General features: G+C 42.2%; 1 long non-coding RNA gene across 2 annotated transcripts in view; it reads left to right on the top strand.

The window, feature by feature from the left end:
• LOC310659779 overlaps positions 1–14,137 on the top strand; it is a 29,869-nt gene extending 15,732 nt beyond the window's left edge. For both annotated transcript variants that reach the window (XR_014502995.1, XR_014502996.1), the window contains exon 5: positions 13,519–14,137. This is a non-coding gene — a long non-coding RNA (uncharacterized lncRNA). The remainder of the gene's footprint in view (positions 1–13,518) is intronic.
• The last annotated feature ends 2,736 nt before the right edge of the window (positions 14,138–16,873 follow it).

The raw sequence follows: 16,873 nt of genomic DNA, 5'->3' as shown, positions 1-16,873 counted from the left end.
TGTAGGATGATACAGGAACTAGAAGATACTGTAAAGCAAATAAGAAGAATTTTGCATGCTACCCATTGGGAAATAAGGGGGAGGACAGAGCAATGGTTTAGCAACCAGGAAGATAGAGGAAAAGTCCTTTTTAGATGGTCAAAACAACTTTAGTGAACACACAATGAGCAGCCAATGAGATTTGAGTGGCAAGCCTTACCCCTATATATTTCATATGGAGAGATCCTTATGCAATTTCCCCTGCTCACACAATCGGGAGCCCTACAAAAAGTGTTTTGACCACATGAAAAGGACTTTAGAGTTGATCTAACATTCGGAATGGAGCCTTTCACATAGATAAGATAGTAGGTGAAATTTCTGAACTAGGAAAACTATTTTGCAATAAGGTACAGCTGCCAATTGATGGTGCATATTGATTTTTCTTTGAAATGCTCAAGAAAGTTTGGAAATGCATCACTATGTTTCTTATTACATAGGTTGGGACTAAATGATCCACCGTGTCTTTTCCAGGTGTTATGATGCTAGATTAGTCTGAATCCATGACTGAGTATTGGTTCTGTCCATTATTGCTTCTGAATACTGACTGTCAAAGTCACTTGATTTAAAGGCTTTAAATGTTTCATTTTTCTTCTATTTTTTTTCAAGGGGAGGAGCTCTCTCTCTCTCTCTCTCTCTCTCTGTGTGTGTGTCTGTGTGTGTGTGTGTGTGTATATGTGTGTGTGTTTGTAATTTTAAATACCACATACCCTTTTGAAATGTTCTGATACAACCGAAAGCAGCAAAACCCTTGGAAGAGTCTTCTAGTACAAGAGAGTCTTAATTTGTGTGATGTGCCGTTGGGTATGCTTTCCACGGATTCTCAATTATGCCATTTTCTCTTAAGTGCTGGGGAAGAAAAAGGAGGCAATGCTGCTTTTGTCCAAATGAATCTCCCCTACCGCACCCTGCTACATTTAAGGGTACTATAGTTTGTTTTTACTCAATTGCAAAAGGGAAAAAGGAGAGGATTAAAAAAAAGCAAGGCCCATTTGTAATCCTGGTTTGGAAGCTGCCTCAGCTTTGTAATTTTCATCACAAGTAGCAATCACAGCCGCGGTTTTGATTAAATGATTACCCATAGGCCTCCTCTTGAATGAAATGACAGCTAAGCTTTACAAAGACACGGCAAGCCTGATAACTTTCTTGGGTGTGAGGATGTTCCAAAACAGCTTTAAGCACCATCAGTAGGCCTTTACCGTGACACCAAGCATTATATATATTTGCTTTCTCTGAAGAGAACCTGATTTTTTTCCTCTTCCTCTCAGGAAGCTTGGTTGAATGAAGAAGAAAAAGCCTGATGAAGGTCAATCGTCTCTAAGGCTTGTGGAGTGTATGCCTGTCTGTTTCTAAACTGTGCCATGTGTCAGCAAGTGCTGCCTTTAGAAATAGCTTGAGGATGTTGAAGGTTTTCCTGCCTTTCTCTGTGGCAATTGAAAACACTTGTCCCTCTGTTTGACAATGTATCAGGACTGCACGAATCACATGGAAATGTTATTTGAAATAAGAGGCTAACATCACAGTATATGAAAATGGAGTTCTCCAGGATTGAGACATCTGCGCAGAGGCTACTTTCAGCGGACTTATGTTGTTGTTCTTATAGTATGTGATCCACACTTGTCTTCAAGTGCTTACAATGGTATGCCAGAATACAGAGAGATGTCTGTACTCCTGGAATCACTGTGCGTGTGGACAATATTTTTCCCAATACAGTCGTACCTTGGTTCTCGAACAGAATGCATTCTGGGAGTCTGTTTGACTCCCAGAACCATTCGAAAACTAAGGCACGGCTTCCAATTGGCTACAGGAGCCAATCGGACATTTGGCTTCCGAAAATCGTCCAAAAAACGGAACACTCACTTCCGGGTTTCGATTGTTTGGGAGCCAAGGTATGACTGGGAGCCAAGGCGTTTGAGATCCAAGGTGCGACTGTACATGACAGGCTGAAACATTTGGTCTATGGTTCGGCAGTGGATTGGACAGCCAAGAAAATGTTCCACAGTTCACCCAAACTTGTTTGTGGAATGTATCCATTTTGTAAAAAGGACGATATAACAATAGTTTTCCCAAAACTCCTGCAACACACAGCCCCAATGGCTTCCAGGAGCCGATCTTATTTAAGTCGCTTTTATTTGTATAACTAAAGTCAATAGAGGGGGGAAATTCCCACTTTTCTGAGAATTAGGCATGCACTCTTTTTGTAAATGCATTGATTTTCTGCATATGGATTACTTTGTCTGAGGGATGAATGTGATATTAAATGCCTCTTTAACTTGCAGGTTGTTTTTTTTTAAGAAATGCAAATTGCATCAGCTTGGGCATGTGCAATAATTATCACAATTAGTGCAGGCATGGGGGGGGGGCATTTAACTCAGTTCTCACCTGCAGAGGATATTCTAAGGAATGTGTCTGTGTATTTGTTTGGATGGAATGTTCCCCACTGTGAGCATTTGGGATTCCCCCCCAATGAAAATACTTGTTTTGGACGAGGGGCTTTAGTGGAGGAAAGAGTTAAGTTCTCCCTCTATGCCTATTCTGCTCTATTTAATTATCTGCCTCCCTCCCTAAATGATGATTTTTTGAAGAAGAAACCCGCCCCCAATCATTTAAAATGAAAGGTGCATTTAATGTCATGTATATATTGTAAGTAGAATAATAGAATTGTGGAGTTGGAACGAACCACGAAGGCAGACCCTCCAAGTGTCCCTATTTTCCAGGGACACTTGATATACGTGATATCCAGTCCTGGATATACAGAAGCTGTCCCGGTTTCTGATTTGATTCTGGCATGTCCTGCTTTTCCTTAGGACGTCCCTATTTCCATTGGATAAATGTTGGGGGATATGCAAGATCAACTAGTCCAATGCTCTGTAATGTAGGAATCTTTTTGTCCAATGTGGAGCTCGAACCTGTGTCCCTGAGATTAAGATGCACACAATCCTGCAGTTTAGTAATGTATACATGTGTATGTTTACTAAGTAAATGAAAAGAAGACCTGGGTTCCTAAGTAGGCACACTAGGCTTTGGAGAGTGCCAACCAAGCAATTTTGGACAATCCATACTCACCTTTCCTATGCCTTATGACAAACTCGGCCCTCCAGATGTTTTGGGACTCCAGATGTTTTGGGACAGGCAAACTTGGTCCTCCAGATGTTTTGGGACTCCAGATGTTTGGGTACAGGCAAACTCGGCCCTCCAGATGTTTTGAGACTACAACTCCCATCATCCCGGACCACTGGTCCTGTTAGCTAGGGATGATGGGAGTTGTAGTCCCAAAACAGCTGGAGGACCAAGTTTGCCTATGCCTGCCTTATTACATATATGAAATTAGGCATGGTGCAGGAAAGTTCAAATTGTGGCAGATGAAAAGGAAGTCCTCTAAGTGCACTCCTGATTCTTCCTTCGTACTCAAAATTTGGTTCCTGGCAGCTGGAAAAGGTTCCAAATTCAAAAAGTGCCAAAGTTTGTCTGCAGAGGAAGACAAAAAAAAGAGAGATAATAGCCTGCTGGATCAGACCAAGGTCATGTTGAGTCCAGCATCGTGTTCTGAGAGCAGTCGACCAGTTGCCTCTGGGAAAGGTGCAAGAAGGACACGAACATAAAAGCACTCTCCTGTGCTTTCCAGCAACTGATATTCAGAAGCAGGACGTGGGTGGCGCTGTGGTCTAAACCACTGAGCCTCTTGGGCTTGCTGATTGGAAAGTCAGCAGTTTGAATCCCCATGATGGGGCGAGCTCCCGTTGTTCTGTCCCATCTCCTGCCAACTTAGCAGTTCGAAAGCATGCCAGTGCAAGTAGATAAATAGGTACCGCTATGGTGGGAAGGCAAACAGCATTTCCATGCGCTCTGGTTTTCTGTCACGGTGTTCTGTTGCGTCAGAAGCTGCTTAGTCATGCTGGCTACTTGCCCTGGAATGACCGCTCCCCACATCAAATGGGGACCACTTTTGCATGGTCGCGCGCAGCCCCCCAGATCCCAGTGTGGCTCCCGGTAGTACGGGCTAGCTTCGCCCTCCCCAGGCTGGATACCTGGAGGTCTCCGCCTACCTCAGCCAGTTGCCCAATCCCGCCTGGGGAGGCGTTGCCAGGAGATTAGCCAGGTAGGGGAAGGGACCACCCTGCCATCACAGCAGAAGGTGAATCTTACCTGTGAAGCATCAGTGGACAAATGCCGGCTCCCTTGGCCTGAAAGCGAGATGAGCACCACATAGTTGCCTTCAACTATCCAGGGGTCCTTTACCTTCTTCACCTTTTATTCAGAAGCATTATTGCTTCCCAGTGTGGAGGCAGAGCATTGCCATCATAGTTGGTAGCCTTCTCCTCCAAATAATGGTTTCTTTCAGATTCTTCCCTTGCAGTTCAAGCTATTACTGCAAGGGAAGAATTGCCCTTCGCAGTTGGGGTTTGTATTCAATCCACGGCTGCAAAGGAAGAACCGGAAGCGTAAAAGTGCACTCCACTGCAGCCATAGGTTGAAAAGCAATTCCTCCAAAAACAATTCATAGTGGACCTTCCACTGTTGGAGGCAGTATGCTGTTGCATTCAGGTCTTGCTTGCAGGTTTCCCATAGTTTGGACTGTGAGAACAGTATGCTGGATTAGATTGGCTTGATCTTGTATTCTGATGACCAGCTCATCAGATAAAGCTGCTTTACAGCTTTTAAAATCATCCTCACATCAGTAAAGGTGACTTGATGGCAGGGCCGTCTTAAGTATATCCAGCACCGTGGTGCAAAGATCCCTCCAGCACCCCCCCCCCCCGTTTCTCAGAGTTGCCAACCTTTTTACAGCTGGCAGCTTGGGGGGCTGGTGGAGGTGGGCAGCGGCTGGAGGGCGGCTCCTCCGGCAGGGAAGAGGCAGAGGCTCTGGGCGCGGCGCTGCTTCAGCGAGGCGGACGAGGGCAGCGAACTGATGCCGGGAGGTGCCACGTCCAGCCTCCACCTCTTCCCTGGTGCCCTCTGGAACTTGGCACCCCAGCGCCCCGCAGCACTTGCCTCTATGGGCAAGACGCCCCTGCTTGATGGAGGGCATAATTGGCAGCAACAAGATAAAGCAACACTATTGATGTTTTGGTTTAATCACTCATCTCGGCAATCATGGTAAAAATGCCCCAAGGCAGCATAGACTGTGGTGTGTGTGTGTGTGTGTGAGAGAGAGAGAGAGAGAGAGAGAGAGAGTGTGTAACAGTAATTCTCAACCTTAGTGCTAATGCCAAAGTTTAGTTGAACATATATATATTCTGAAAACTTCAGGCATGCTATATGTGGTAACTGCTAGACAGCTTGTTTTTGATAATGTCCATTAATTGACTCTGTATCTGCTTGGCTGAGGGCCTAGTGTGTGGCCTTCAGTCTGCATCTGACTCTGAGCATCAGTTTAGGTAACATTTTCAATGATTTCCAGAATCTGTTTATTATGTAATGTTATACAATAATGATGATTTAGTGAAAAAAGACATGGCACACCATGTCTGTGGTAAAAGAGACTGAGCCAAAAGATGCCTTACTTTCTAAATAGTAGTTGGAATATAAAGCTTTGGAAATATCTCCTAAGGCACTATGCTTTTCGGATTAATTTCCTTACCCGACATTAACCACTCCTAGGTCACAAGACTGGCACATGCTGTCTATAATGCATGTTTTTAAAAGATCACACACAAAAAGCCCCCACAAACCCCAAAGTCTGGCTCCTGGATAACCAACCATTAGTGCCAGGAAATAGCCTGGATGAATCAAGGGGGGCTGAAATGCCAAAAATATTCCTAGCAAACTTGCCAGGACTGGTGTATTTGGCATGCTACGTGTATGGCATTTACTTAAGCCAACCACAGTAGCCGGTTGATCCTGTTTAAGTCCAATTACTTTGGCATCTCTGCTCAACCTGGTGGTTCATGGGGGAAATGAGGAATGATGTTCACAGTGGTTTTGTGGGATGTGGCTGAAACGATGCAAAGTCCTAGCAGCATCCGTTTCATTGCTTGGCCAACAACATCTACCTTAGTGTTCGTGGGCCTCTGTATTTCCAGTCATCTTTGGTCTTGATTTTTTACTTGGTATCTGGTCTTGCTTTTGTGTGACTGCTCTGACTGCTCTTCAGTCCTGACTCCTGGCTTGTTTTCCAGTCCTGCTTCTGGTATGATCCTGACAGCCCTTCCATTCAATTCTTGGATTTTTCTCCTGTCCTGAGCCTGGAAAGCTCAGTTGCTTGGTGTCACAATCTGGGTTACAGGCAGTCGGCGTCCTGGCTTGGTATGTCGGGACTGGGGTAGAGGTTGGGAAGCAGGAATCGGCAGTCCAGGGGTGAGGAAGCCAAGAGTCCACAAATCAGGAAACCAGGAGTCAGGAAGCCAAGAGTCTGAGGGTCAGGATACCAGGAGCCAGGAAGCCGAAGCACAGCTAGGTGGGCAGTGTGTTGCTGTGGCAAAGAGCCAGGGGAAAATGCTGGTCTTATATACACCTCCCGGCCCTTGCCACCAGGTGCTTCGAGTCTTCTGGCAAGCCTCACCTGTGTGGCCATGCCTTGTCCTTCCAGGCCAAACTCAGGAAGGCCCCAGTCCTGCAAGGCCCTACCAGTCACAGGGCCTGGCTCCTGCATGCACCCCTGACACTTGGAGTGGAGCTGATAATGACAAGGCTCCAGGTTTGGTCCCTATATGGGGCAGCTGCATATTCTTGCATTGAAAGGGACTAGATTAGGTGATCCACAGGGTCCCTTCCAACTCTGTGATTCTATGATCAGAATGATTTGACAACCTGGACTTCCGGTTCTTGGCTTCTGGCTCACTCCAGACAGTGAGTGAAACTATGGGCGTTGTTTAAAAAAGCTAACCTTGGTTAAAACCATGGAGAATATTGCAACGCTACAGTAATGAAGTCTGAAATTTCTGGTATGTGGGTTCCAATGCTCCCTGACAACTAGCCGGGAATAACTAAGCATATAGTGCATCTGTGTGAATGAGAGAAAGGGCAGAACAATCCTAGCACTGAGACTCAGAGTAGTTTGACTCAGATTAATGGACATGTATAACTCCGAAAGTCTACAAGCCTGCTAATGATAACGTTATTCATTATATCAAAATGCATTGTCTTTAACGTTGGGCTTGTTAGCTGCCCTTTAGGCCCCAAAGGCAGAATATAAATATTTTAAATAAATAAACTATGCAAAATGTGGAATAAATTTGTTCTAGGTTTTAAAATGGAAGATTTCACATTTCACATCGTTCAAAATGTGAATTTATGTAAATTGGGTACAAATCTCCGTTGAACAGACAGCAAGATGGGCATAAAGAACGAGAAAACATGGTAAAGCTATTGAAGAGTGCATCCAGTCTGATTAAAACAAAAGCGGAGAAGGGCTATCCTTCAAAGAAAACAGACATTGATTAGGGCTGGACAGATTTCTTCTATTGCATTCTGTCAGCCTTCCTCAGATTGGCTAACTACCAACCCCTTTGCACGTGGTTGAGAGCGATTTGTTTAAGACTGCAGGAAGTTGGTAGTTGACTAATACAAAACTGAGTAGGAGGCTTGTCATTGACATGATTCTTGTCTTTTTACATGCAGAAAAAGAAAAGAAGACATCAGTAAACTTAATTTATCTGGTCAGTTTCAGCAGGAACCCTACTGGGTTTTAGACATTTGCTACAGGGATAGTGTAATACATACATACATACATACATACATACATTTAACTACTTCAAAACAGACAATGTTTTCTCCTCACCATATCAGTTTAATTGTGCAATTAGCAATTATTCCTAACCAACCATTAAGGCAAAACAAAAGGGCTTTTTGTTGTTGTTTAATATGTCATAGATGTATGTACACCAACCTGGATGTACATGTAGTAATACTTTCAATTTTATAAAATCTCCACAATCAGATTTTCAAAATAAGAGCCATTATTTTGGAGAGATCAGACCGGAACCCCACCAGTTATCTTTACAATTTCTGGAAACACAGAATGACAAAAAGGAAGTATATCGGCCTTGCTCAGTATCCAGGACACAATAGACCAGAACCCCTAAATCCAGAAGAGAACTAGAATTTAGAAGCATCTCTTCTTCATAATTCAGTGCATTACCTCAACCTGACATGCAGATATAAGTGGAGTTAAAATAAATCATGGTCTTTTGCCCAAAGTGATTAATTTATTTCCAGAGCAAAACACACATAACCTTTGCTAACAATGGACCCAGGAGGTGAATTTTTCCATCACATACTGTAGTGGATCTGCTGTTGTGCACAATGACTTCCACAGAGAATGAAGGCAACTTAGAAATTCCTTAGTTTCAGCTACTCTAAAAATGGGGATTAATGAAACAATAGCAGCCATGAACATCATTGCATACCAAATTCCTAATAACTAATTACCAATACTTTGCTCCATTTTTTAACCATGTATGCCCAAAAAAGCAGCTTATGACATAGATCGAAACCCATAAACTGTCATGAAACAACCAGCAAAGAACGCCCCCAAACCCACCACAACCAATCATCATCAGAAGAAAAATCTCCTGCTTGATCCCAAAGGCCCTCTGAAATAAACCCAAATGGCTAGGACAGAGAAAAAGTGTAAGATGAGCTTTGTTGGGAAAGGGAGTTCCATAACCTCATTGTAGCTACTGAAAGAGTTGACCTGTCCTTCCCACCCACCTGCTCACCTCTGATGATCAGGGAATATGGAGAAGGAAACTGCAGATGATCTGAGCTAGGCTTACATGAAAGGAGGCAGTCCCACTATTTGTATGGCTTTAAAGATCAAAAGCATCACTTTAACTTTGAGCTGTGCCCAGAAACCAACTGGAAGCCACTGAAGTCTTTTCAAAATTGGAATTAATATATCCTGCCTGTTAGCAACTTGGCAGCCGTATCTTGGACCAGCTGCACTTTCTGGGCCCTTTTGAAAAGCAGCTCCTTGTAGAATCTGTTACAGGTAGTTGATAGACAACCATGTTTTGTATGTGTTGCTTGTGCATAAATAACATCACAATCCACCAAAAGACTTCATCACAACCATCCATTTCCTCATTGCTCAAAGAACTAATGACTATGGCAGCGAAGAGGCTACTGGGTAACATGTTTTAGCAACGTAGAGGAAATGAAATCACGCCACTGTCACACAGCACAGGATACAATAATCACTGGGCTTCTTCCAGCAAAAGAGAAAAAAACACACACCATTGTATATCTTTGTTATGTATCAAATTGACCAACCCAAAATCAAATTACAAACCACAAATGGAGGAAATGAACTTGTAATTGTGGCATGCATCTTCTCATGAAAAAGAATCTCCGCATGTAGTCATGGCTTTTGTTTCAGAGGCTAATTCAAATGAGAAGCATCAGATAGCCAGCCCTAGGGGTGTTCTGTTTTGTTTGACTGATTTTTAAAGGCTGTCATAGAATTACACTGTCATAACTTTCCCTCTAGACAAGCAGGTTGTTCTTTATGCCACTATTTCAGTCCAAGGGAGAACAAATAATACCTTTTTTATTGCAGTATTTTTAGACACTGGATACATCTGGAAAAATATCCAAGCAGATAATTAGATTGCATTAGCAATGTGTCTGTTGTGGTTTCCCTGATCCCAAAGAAGGCAGCCCTTTATGAAGTACTTGGCCACAACCCTGCAGAATCCGCTGTGTAAATTGGCCCACACTAAAGCATGTGGAAAACATTTTTTGGCTGAAACCTGAAACCATTCATGTGGCTTTGACATGGGGAAGCTCAGTCTGCCAACATCAATAGAACTTTGTACTACAAACCAAAATGGTCATTTAGACATGTGTACTTTCATGCTAGCAAATGCACTGAGGTCAAATATTTTTGAATCTTGGGAATTTTTCCTCTTTATACAGCTTCATGTTTCATGCAGGAAATGAGGCTGAGTACAACAAACACAAATCATTGAGACTGACAGAGCATATTGGGTTCAAAACCCAAGCTTTGACTCTAATTGCTCTCCAAAGGCCTTTGGCTCAAGGTAGCTGTTGATTTAGTTCAGCTGTTTCAAATCAACACTGTAAGGTCTTGCTAAGACAAACTGGTTAGGCCGCATTACATGTGTACCATTGCATCCCCTGGGTATACAAATAATACAGTTAGCCTTTTAAAAGATTGCATTTGTCTTGCAGTAATTACAATGAGATAATTTCCCCTTTGTTTTTGTTTTTGTTTCAACGGAAACACATGACCTTTCGTTTGGGGAAGGGGTGGTGATAATTCTAGCAGAAAATAAACTCATGGTTCCACGCAGGACTGAGAAACAAGCTTTTGCCTCATTTTAAAGACAAAACATTGTTTATATACCTGCTTGTGTGTATGTGTGCCTGCTTCTGAAATCCAAGAGATCTCATTGAAGTGGACTGCATGAGAGGGTGGGTGATAACCCAAATATCCATAGAATTAATGAGAGCAATGGTTGGGTAGGCATGCCTGTCCCAAGTAGACTTTTCAGGGTCTCACTTTTCATTGCTGAAGGTCTTAGAGTGCTGGAGTGGACAAGGGAGAAAGTGGATGATGGGAATGGGGAGGGTGGGAATATATCAAAGGATAGGACTTAGGAGAAACCAACCTTTTTACCTTGCTTCTTGATCCTGTCCATTTCAAGCTTGGATGGAGCCACCATACTTTTGGCTATAGGTTGCCAAGCTGGGGACGGATGGTCTCCTGTTCTCTATCTAGTGACCAGAAGTGTACTTTCTTTTTCTAAACCCTTCCTGATAATTTACGTAACTTTATGGTGCCATCTATCAGTGCTTTACAATTGTACTCTACTGTAGCTGGGGCACTGTGTGCAGAATCTAAAAAGAAATCTAACAGTGAAATATGGACTGGGAACGGGTAAATCAGTCAATTGTTGTTTCTCTGAGTTTCTCATTTTTCCATTCTTCAGTTCTCCACATTTCTTCATTGGTTTGATAATATTTTTAGGAAACAATCTTCATGAAAAATTGTCAGCGTTTTAGTGTAAATTCCTCCTAATATGCACATGTTTGTATGCAATTTCTCCTAAAACACGTTTTTGTAAAGCGATTTCCCTAATATAATGCATTTTTATAATTTGTATGCAATTATACATTTTTATACACATTTCCCCCCAATATATGCAGTTTTTTTGTTCACATTACTTGACTGGGGAACTCCACTGCAAAATTTGGAGGTGTGTGATTTTCAAAGGATGACTGTGTGTGCAACTTAGGTAGAGTCAGTACAAACTGAATTGAATTTCTCACCCATCCCTAATAAGAACACCTTTCTCTCTCTCACACACCCCTTGAGAATGTTTTCTTGTCTTATTAATGGAACTGTGGGAAATGTTTTTTTAACTTAGCTATGATTGCCTTCCAATGAATTTGATGGGTATTACTCATAGAAACACAATAATTTATCTGCTACTCCTAGCTGTTACTTATAGCTTTTTAACAGGGAAAATTACCTTGTAATTGAACAAATCTGTTTATTATTAAGTTCTAGTATTGTTCTTAGCATTTTCAGACATCAAAGTGATCTTTGCAATATAGCAGTATGCCTCCATCAATGATTTCATTGTTGAAAATATAGTTGCTACTGAAACACTGAGGAGGAGAAAACAGGCTTGTGGTTTAGATACGTATATATTGTTATGTGTGTGAGAGTGCCAGACATATTCTAACCCCTGGACCCAACAAGTGTTACAATATCTGAGCAAGAGTTAAAATAGAAACCAGGCTAGCATCCTCATAAGGTGGTTGCCTGGGGGGATGGACTATTAAGGGAAAACAAAGGAAAGGTGATGGGCCATTAAGAGAACAGAAGAAAGGGGGCTCTGTGCCTGATGGCAAATGGGTGGGTCCCCTCCTGGGTGGGTCCCCTCCCCCTCTTAGATTGTTAGTAGGACAAAGAAGGCTGATCGCCGAAGAATTGATGCTTTTGAATTATGGTGCTGGAGGAGACTCTTGAGAGTCCCATGGACTGCAAGAAGATCAAACGTATCCATTCTTAGGGAAATCAGCCCTGAGTGCTCACTAGAAGGACAGATCGTGAAGCTGAGGCTCCAATACTTTGGCCACCTCATGAGAAGAGAAGACTCCCTGGAATAGTCCCTGATGTTGGGAAAGATGGAGGGCCCAAGGAGAAGGGGGCGACAGAGGACGAGATGGTTGTATAGTGTTCTTGAAGCTACCAGCATTAGTTTGACCAAATTGCGGGAGGCAGTGGAAGACAGGAGTGCCTGGCGTGCTCTGGTCCAGGGGGTCACGAAGAGTCGGACACGACTAAACGACTAAACAACAAAGGACAAAGAGGAGTTTTAGGAAAGAGTTGTGTTATATGACCTAGAAACTGGATGGAAAAGACACAGGCTGAAAAAAGCCAGAGAAGAAGAGAATGATGTTTGCTTTCAGTTTCAATCTAAGGCTGTGGCTATGGAACAAACAAGACCCTTTTGGGGTGCAGGGGCAGATTTTGGTCAAATTTGGTGTCCCCTGCCTCTCACCTTCCATTATGTTCAATTCACTATGTTAGACCTGCACCCCCCTGCGGCACCCCCTAAGCTCGGCACCCAATACAGCAAAACGGGCCCCGATGTCCTAATTCTGCCTCTGTGGGGTGTTAATGCTGTGAACCCCTGCATTGTAGGCTCAGGTGGTATATATGTGTAAATAAACCATATATTATAGAGACACCACAATCTCCTCTGTGCCTCATTCCCAAAAGGAAGCACGAGCCCTGGAACGCCTGCAATCTCACTCCACTTGGAGATTGGGGTGCTGTGCAACAGTATTATATAAAAGGGGCAGTTTTAAATGCCTTCATTAGAAAAGCCTTAAGCTTACTTTCATCCATTTATAGCAAAGAAAACAATGGTGGGGGCCAGAGGTCTGCTGACTGACCATTTCTGCTTTAATAATCCTTTTTAATAACATACTGCCTATAATATTCCAGGCCTTGTTTTTCTCACAGAGCACTAGCTGTTCTCTCAGGGCACACACTTTGGAAAGGAATAAAGTCCCTCTTCCAAATCCTTTCCTTTCCTCCTGTACTCTTCTTTTTTCATCTCAGGCACTCGAATCCCACAGAGGTTGCATCTGTGGAACACCTGTTCTGTGTGTGCAGTAGTCAAGATTGCCAGACTGAGTCATGGGTTTGCTTATAATAAATCAGCCCTATCATGCAAACCATTCAAGTGTCTCTTCACTTCACTTTCATCCACTGCCTTTCCATTTTTAACTTAAACCCCCCCCCCAAAAAAAAACATGTGGTATCCCTTATTTCCTTCAGATACCCATCAAGGTATCTAGAGTATCCATTAAAAAAGACCAACAACAATTTGTATGAAAGCACAGCCACCTCAGAACAGAGCCAGCCAATGAATAACTCAATTATGAACATCTTCTTTAACCGCCATGTTGTTGTTGTTTGCCACTCTAGGGAGGGCATTCCACATATCTGCTGCCACATTAAAATAATACTTTGTGTTCTCACCCACTTACTTCAAATAGGAAGAGGACAATTCACAGGACTTCAGATGTTGAATGAAACATGCCTGCAGTCAGCTTCTATGGAACAAAACACTTCATGGGACAGTCCTAGATAACACAAGGTAAGGATAGAGAACGTATGGACTTCTAGATGTAGTTGGTCTCCAACTTTCAAAAGCCCCAGTAAGCATGGCCAGTGGTCAGCAATTATGGGAGTTGTAGTCCAGCAGAATCCAGAGGCCCTCAGGTCTACAACCTCCTCAAATGTAGGTTTAAACCAAGACTTTGAGTTGGGTCAGGAAACAAATTGAAAATCAATGAAACTTGAATAACAATGGAGTAATATGATCTGACAAAAGTCGGGGGTTTTATTATAATGCTAGTTGTAGCCAGTGTAAGTCATAGAGTTAATTAATGAACCTAAGTTAGTCATGCCCACCATTTTTAATGAATCTACTCTGAGTAGGACTAGCATGGAATACAACTCTCTGATTGCTGTGTTTTGAACTTACTAGGCTTTCAAAAATCTGGCCCAATGTAGAGCACAACCCCTTACCAACATTACTTCTGCCTTTTTCTGGATGCAGCAGCAGCTTGCTTGCCCACATGTCTGGGGGTATTGTTGGTGTCCACTATTTCTTGAAGTGAGAAGAGAAGAGAAGAGAAGACTCCCTGGAAAAGACCCTGATGTTGGGAAAGATTGAGGGCACAAGGAGAAGGGGATGACAGAGGACGAGATGGTTGGACAATGTTCTCGAAGCTACAAACATGAGTCTGACCAAACTGCGGGAGGCAGTGGAAGACAGAAGTGCCTGGCGTGCTCTGACCCATGGGGTCACGAAGAGTCGGACACGACTAAACAACAACAACAACAACAATTTCTTGAAGTAAATTCAATGGTTACCCTAAGTGAAATTATCCCTGTTCCCATATGTCAATGAGTGTAGGTTATGTTTTTGTTTTGCCATGATATTACTGCTTATTGCTTTCCTCCTGAAAATTTCGCTTTAATAAATGTAGAGTACAGGTTTGATCTGTATGTGTGGAATAATCTTCCTTGTAATATTGGATGGCCTATTCAGTGTTTCACTTTTCAGAAATTATTTAGAACTCATTTTTTCTCCCTTGCATTCCCTTCTTGATGTACTATTTGGCTTTGGTGCAGAGATTATTACTTATTGCCAGATTAATTATTGTAGTGTTTAACTTTTTCTCTCCTTTCCCTTTCTCTCAGATTGTACAAAGATTCCCCTCATTTAAAAATAAAGCAGTTGGGAACCTGTGGAAAGTGCCTTGTGTGTGTTTTCTCTAAAACAGGAATGAGGAGCCAGGGGCCCTCCAAATGTTCTTGGACTTCAAGATCTACCCACTCGGGAAGAATGGCAGATGAAGTTGATGGACTACATGGAACTGGCGGAAATGACTGGCAGAATCCGAGACCAGGGAGAAGAGTCGGTGGAGGAAGATTGGAAAAAGTTTAAAGACTATTTACAGAAATACTATAAAATTAATGAATGTTAGAAAAGTGTTGGAATGAAGTTATATGGCTTTAGTAGAAATGTTATAAGGAATTAAGTATAAATAGATTGTTAGGGTATTAAAGGGAAAAATAAGGTTAGAATGTGTTAAGACAATTATAGGATAGAAAACAGAGGAAGATGGAAAGGAATTGCTGAAACAAGTAACAAAGTGGAATACAAAAAGGGAGGTGTGAGGAGGTTGTGGAAATTAGTAAAAGAAAGATAAGATATTGAAATGGTTTTTGCTTTGTTTAGTTAGTTGTATGTTAGTGTTGTTAGTTTGTATGTTAGTTTCCCCCCCTTTTTTCTTTCTCTTTTTGTATTGTATTGTATTATTGTATGTTTTTTCTTTTTTCGTTTTTGGTGGTGTTATGTTTAATTTGTTGGAAAACTAATAAATATTATTATAAAAACAACAACAAATGTTCTTGGACTTCATCATCCCTGACCATTGGCCTTGTTGACTGGGACCTGTGAGAACAGGAGTCCAACAACATCTGGTGGTTCCACAGGTTCCTCATTTCTGTAGTATAGCAAGTTGCACATATTATTTATAAAGCAACTAATACATTATGATTATGAACTGAGAACATTTCATTTAATCTTCAGATGTTTCCACAGAGGAAAAATGACCCCCCCTCCCTCTTCATTGAATGAGGGAGAAGAATGAATGAATGATTGTTCTGCAATCATTGTATTTGCAAATTATCTCCCATATTCACATTCTGGGCACATTGTAAAACTAGATTTTTCAAAAAGAACAATAAAGAGAACATAAGCTCCCTGCAGCATAGGATAGAGGTATATATGTCTGTGTGATTCAGTGACTCACAATACAGATATTGTACCACAAAATGAATAAGATTACACCAAAGTATAGGCAGCAAAGGTGCCTTGGTTTCTTGATAATCTTATAGTAGCTATATTGTGCTAAACATCCTCAGTGAAGACTTTTAAATGATGTGGCCTCAATCTGAATATATAAGTTACAATGACCACATCCATTATAAAGTACTGTTCTGAAGAGCTTCTCTGAGGTTGCTATGATATTCTGTGTTTTCACTCTCCATAAACGTCACACGGGCAAACATAACCCTCCATACTGATGGAAAGGTTTTGAAAACACCTTAGCAAGACATCGGATCTAGAGAGCTTTCGTGCATAATCAAAACTTCTTCCCAGACGTAGACAACTAAGGAGAATGATAAGAAAAGCAAAATTACTGCCATTGTAGGAGGAAAAACAAAACAATGTATTTCACCAAAAGTTGATACATGGGCTACCCAACGAATAAGGGGCTTGATCCAGAGTTCCGTGTGTGGAATTCTGCTTACAGAATGAGGTACTTTCTTGGCTCCCCTTTCCCCTCATGCCTCCACGGGGTTGGCGTACATAACACGCACCTTCCGGAACAGTATTCTAGGTGGTGCAGTGGGGAATCAGGAGGAAAGGAGAAGAAACAAAAATTGTTGAAAACTTCATTAGATTCAGCAGGTAGCTGAACAGGATTCCTGCCCAAGTCATTTAATATTAATACTTTAAGACGGGGTGGGGAACCTTAGACCCGGTGTCCAAATGCAGCTCTCCAGGGCCTCTCCAGGGCCCTCGGGACTTTTCCAGGCAAATGGCTCCTCGCTGGTCCTGCTCCATGTCTGGCTGAGTGTGTCCTTGAATTGAGGCAGTTCCTCTTGCTTTCCTGGATGGAGGATGGAAAGATGCACCTCTTACTTTTGTTGGGCTGTACAAACGATAAGAGTCATATCTGTTGCCCCACTGCCTTTTTTTAATAATATTTTTTATTAGGATTTTCACATAAAAGAAGAAAAAGAAAAATACAAAGAAGTAAAAACAAATAA

The sequence above is a fragment of the Podarcis tiliguerta genome, assembly GCF_965153285.1.
Source record: "Podarcis tiliguerta genome assembly, chromosome: 11".
NCBI lineage: Eukaryota > Metazoa > Chordata > Lepidosauria > Squamata > Lacertidae > Podarcis > Podarcis tiliguerta.
Note: the sequence above shows the minus strand (reverse complement) of the source record. Positions and strands in the feature narration are given on the sequence as shown.